Genomic DNA, 5525 nt, shown 5'->3' on the forward strand with positions numbered 1-5525 from the left:
AAATACTGCGTGTGATCTTTATGGATTCTGATGTTACGTGTGGTATGTTATTTCAACTAATAATAGTATTTCTTCTGTGATGAAGACAGCGAAACTTTATCCTAGATATGGCAAGCGAAGAGTAGTCCTAAAATCGTATACTGGTGAAGAAATGATGTGCAGCAAGGGAATGTAATCAAGGTAAGGAAGTTGTTTTCTTCATATTTTTGTAAAGTTCTGTGTAGTCTGCAAAATTATTTCGTAAAACTTATTTTTTTCGTTTTTGTCTGGTTCTAAGAACTGGGTGTTTGTCGACGTTCGGTAACTGTCGTCGTTGACATAAATGCCATCCTATGCGCAATGACAATGGGGAGTGCTGTAGGCGTACAAATCAGTGATGTTCGTTAACACCGTGACTGAGGGTAATGAGTGAAAGTAATAAACTACACTCAACTTAAAATAATGGCCCGCATCCACTAATCTGCAAAGGTCGCAAATATTTTTCCTTGTTTACCAAGAACTTTCTTTCCTTTAGGAGTGGCTTATAATCACTAGACCAGACTGATGACGTAATAACTGCGACTCGATACATTAACAACCCACCATGTTACATGACGTCGCCATCACAAATTTTTCAATAGTTTCTTGATAATTAATAAAAATCTCTATATTGTTTAAGGGGGGGGGGGGGGGGGGGCACGGAAGTTTTCTTTTCGGCGGAAGGGGGGCGTGACAAACAGAAGTTTGGGAACCTCTGATATATACACTCCTGGAAATGGAAAAAAGAACACATTGACACCGGTGTGTCAGACCCACCATACTTGCTCCGGACACTGCGAGAGGGCTGTACAAGCAATGATCACACGCACGGCACAGCGGACACACCAGGAACCGCGATGTTGGCCGTCGAATGGCGCTAGCTGCGCAGCATTTGTGCGCCGCCGCCGTCAGTGTCAGCCAGTTTGCCGTGGCATACGGAGCTCCATCGCAGTCTTTAACACTGGTAGCATGCCGCGACAGCGTGGACGTGAACCGTATGTGCAGTTGACGGACTTTGAGCGAGGGCGTATAGTGGGCATGCGGGAGGCCGGGTGGACGTACCGCCGAATTGCTCAACACGTGGGGCGTGAGGTCTCCACAGTACATCGATGTTGTCGCCAGTGGTCGGCGGAAGGTGCACGTGCCCGTCGACGTGGGACCGGACCGCAGCGACGCACGGATGCACGCCAAGACCGTAGGATCGTACGCAGTGCCATAGGGGACCGCACCGCCACTTCCCAGCAAATTAGGGACACTGTTGCTCCTGGGGTATCGGCGAGGACCATTCGCAACCGTCTCCATGAAGCTGGGCTACGGTCCCGCACACCGTTAGGCCGTCTTCCGCTCACGCCCCAACATCGTGCAGCCCGCCTCCAGTGGTGTCGCGACAGGCGTGAATGGAGGGACGAATGGAGACATGTCGTCTTCAGCGATGAGAGTCGCTTCTGCCTTGGTGCCAATGATGGTCGTATGCGTGTTTGGCGCCGTGCAGGTGAGCGCCACAATCAGGACTGCATACGACCGAGGCACACAGGGCCAACACCCGGCATCATGGTGTGGGGAGCGATCTCCTACACTGGCCGTACACCACTGGTGATCGTCGAGGGGACACTGAATAGTGCACGGTACATCCAAACCGTCATCGAACCCATCGTTCTACCATTCCTAGACCGGCAAGGGAACTTGCTGTTCCAACAGGACAATGCACGTCCGCATGTATCCCGTGCCACCCAACGTGCTCTAGAAGGTGTAAGTCAACTACCCTGGCCAGCAAGATCTCCGGATCTGTCCCCCATTGAGCATGTTTGGGACTGGATGAAGCGTCGTCTCACGCGGTCTGCACGTCCAGCACAAACGCTGGTCCAACCGAGGCGCCAGGTGGAAATGGCATGGCAAGCCGTTCCACAGGACTACATCCAGCATCTCTACGATTGTCTCCATGGGAGAACAGCAGCCTGCATTGCTGCGAAAGGTGGATATACACTGTACTAGTGCCGACATTGTGCATGCTCTGTTGCCTGTGTCTCTGTGCCTGTGGTTCTGTCAGTGTGATCATGTGATGTATCTGACCCCAGGAATGTGTCAATAAAGTTTCCCCTTCCTGGGACAATGAATTCACGGTGTTCTTATTTCAATTTCCAGGAGTGTAGTTTCATGTCACACCATACTTTCAGTTAGCCACCTCCAATCTGGAACCACTTCTCTCCAACCTGGAGGACTTTGTCAAACTAAGAATTTTTTCGTTTCGTCATTCGCATCCAACTGATAATCTGCGCGAGCGTTAGGATAGTCTGCGGTATTGACAGGCTGAATGACATTTATGGCGATTTTTCTGCCATTTTCATTTTCACCTTAATAATTGCATTTCTGAAAGAACAGACACCATATCCATGTATGTAAATAGTTCTGGCAATACCGGCCATGACCTTCTTCTTCTGTGTGGATGCACACATATTCCCCGAACTCTTACGGGACTTGGTAAGAATGTCTTCCACGAGTAATGAGTGTGTTGGGGTGGGACAATACGAATGTAGTGTTTGGACATACAAGGTGAGAATGTGGGTCTCGCGGGAGGCGTGCGCAAGATAGGCCCTGCAGTCGCGCTATTGTGTACCTTAAACAACTCACATACACAGTTATTGCAAGAGACAACGATGTTATCAACACGTTTCTAAAAGAAAATGACTCATTCATACAAATTAAAATGAAAAAAAAAAACTTCATAAATCAGATAGTTTTAATTTATTGGAGAAAGAGCTATGCAAAGATTTATTTGTGAACAGAACTACAAAATAACTCCTTTACGTACCAAATAATAATCATGACATATTAACTTTCAGTGTAAAACACTTTTCTTCTTAGGTCGTTTGCACACATTAATTTGTTTACAATTTTGGTAATATCAATGTTTTTGGTTGTTTCTGTTGACAAATCATCAAATGCCGCTTTAGAAACGAATCATTTACTAAGCATCACACAGCACGACAATATGATACGAAACACCAACTGCATAATTCAAAACATAGCCAGAGATCATCACAACTACACCAAAAATGAATCAAAGAATTTATGAGACATGTGACACACAACCTTCAAAGAATATGAACGATACATATGTATACATATATATATAACAACATAGAAACATTAATGCTTTCACACTCTCCCGCAATGTTTTATATATATGATGAAGTAGACACTACACCAACAAGTTCCTTCGTCATTTGTCACTTTGTGAATGGTACCCCTTTTGTCAGAATGTCTGCTGCCTGTCTACCAGTTGGTATGTAATTCACTTCGGTCTTCCTCTCTCTAACCAGTTGACGAATGTAATGATACCTTGTCTCTATGTGTTTTGATCGTTCATAAAACTTTGATCCATTAATAAATTTGATAGCACTTTTTTTATCAATTTGTAAAACAGGAACTGATGACTCATCAACTGTTCCAATTTATCTCAGAAGTCGGCCTAACCATGCAAGTGATTTGCAAGCTTCACTTGCAGCCACATATTCTGCCGCCATTGAAGAAAGAGCAACACACTGCTGTAATTTACTTTTCCACACACAATTTTCAGCATCACTATAGGCTTAAATACTACAGACTTTACCCTTCGTAAACTTTATGCCATCTGTAATTGTTGATTTAATATGCCTAAATATTCGTTTGAGTAATGCAAAGCGCGCCTGAGTTGGTGAGTCTTGAATTGTTTAGGCAACATTAACAGTATATGATAAATCTGGTGTTGTGCCTTGTGTTAAATACATCAAACTTCCAACCATTTCTCTATACAGTCCAGTATTATTAAAAGGAGTTGACTCGCCTGGTGTCCATCCTGGTTCAATGGGTAAAGACAATGGTCTTGCATCCATAATATCGTATTTTTCTAAAATCTTCTTCACATATGCAGATTGATTTATTTGAATACAGTTGTTAAACTTCTTGATTTGTAAACCCAGGAAGTAATCAACTTTTTCTACACTGATTTGAAAACGTTTACCCAACTGTTCAATGAAGTTAGCTGTGGCATTAGGAGAGCCCATAACCAATCCATTATCACAGTCTGTGAACGGTTTTTACAACACCGTCTTCATTGTCTTCTTGTAGCGTTTGAAACACCGCTAGCCTCTTCGACGGATGTGTTACAAATGGTATTAATTCATGAAGTATCACCAGAAAGTCTCGAATGTAGCTAATACCTTGCTTCACGCCTTGTTACTACCAAATTCAAATTTTGAGTCGAACAATGAACAAATATAGCTCCTGGCTCCAACTGAGTAATCCTGCTCTGTAATCCTATTAAATGTCCACTGACATTGCTCGCGCCATCATAACACTGACAATCTCTTCTTATGACAGCCTGGACGACTTCAAACAATGTCCTAGAACTTGTTGAAACTACTTCATAGAAGCTCATAAAAACTTCTCAAACTTGAAGATTTTTATCGACATATCTGAAATATATGGATAGTTGTTCCTTCACAGATATGTCGGAAGTATCATCTACAATAAGAGAAAAATGTAATGCCTCTTTAATAGATTTCACAATGTCATTCCTTGCTGACTTAAAAACTTCAGGGACGTTATTATCTTTAAAATCGCCTTACGTGCATTTTTCATTGCTTATAATTTACTTGTTGAAATACGGGATGACACATTGGCACCTTATTTCGTAGTTGCCAGAGCAATCACGTAAGAACGGTGAAGTGTATATTTTTCATGAACTTTGAAACGTTCAATTGAATTCTGCCACTGAGTAATTCCATTTCGAACAAATGCGTTACACGAATCCCTGTCTGCAGAAGTAACTCTTGCCAACAGAAGCACTATACTGGAATCAAAAGCGTTTCAGAACACTTTGTCAAATTCTTTGTCGTAATAAGTCCAAGGAAATGGGTTTTCCATCCTTCATGCAATGACCTGCCTGAAGGTTTTTCTTGACACTTCTTGCTGATGTACTACAGGAATTGACAGAAGAAACATTCTTGGGTTCCTTATTTTTCGACTGAACGTGCCTTTCACTATTGTCGGTGTTCGCAATATCCACCAGTGATGATGGCGACGAGCGTATGAAGAATAGCGACTAGGAAACTGTTCGAATTCGAAAGTACGATAGTGTGGGGTTGTTGTTGTTGCTGTTGTGGTCTTCAGTCCTGAGACTGGTTTGATGCAGCTCTACAGTAAAGCTGCATGCCCTCGAGAAAAATTACGGCTGTAGTTTCCCCTTGCTTTCAGCCGTTCGCAGTACCAGCACAGCAAGGCCGTTTTGGTTATTGTTACAAGGCCAGATCAGTCAATCATCCAGACTGTTGGCCTTGCAACTACTGAAAGGACTGCTGCCCCTTTTCAGGAACCACACGTTTGTCTGGCCTCTCAACAGATACCCCTCCGTTGTGGTTGCACCTACGGTACGGCTATCTGTATCGCTGAAGCACGCAAGCCTCCCCACCAACGGCAAGGTCCATGGTTCATGGGGGGGGGGGGGGTATCAAGTGAAATTTGTGACT

This window comes from Schistocerca serialis, chromosome 2, assembly GCF_023864345.2.
Source record: "Schistocerca serialis cubense isolate TAMUIC-IGC-003099 chromosome 2, iqSchSeri2.2, whole genome shotgun sequence".
NCBI lineage: Eukaryota > Metazoa > Arthropoda > Insecta > Orthoptera > Acrididae > Schistocerca > Schistocerca serialis.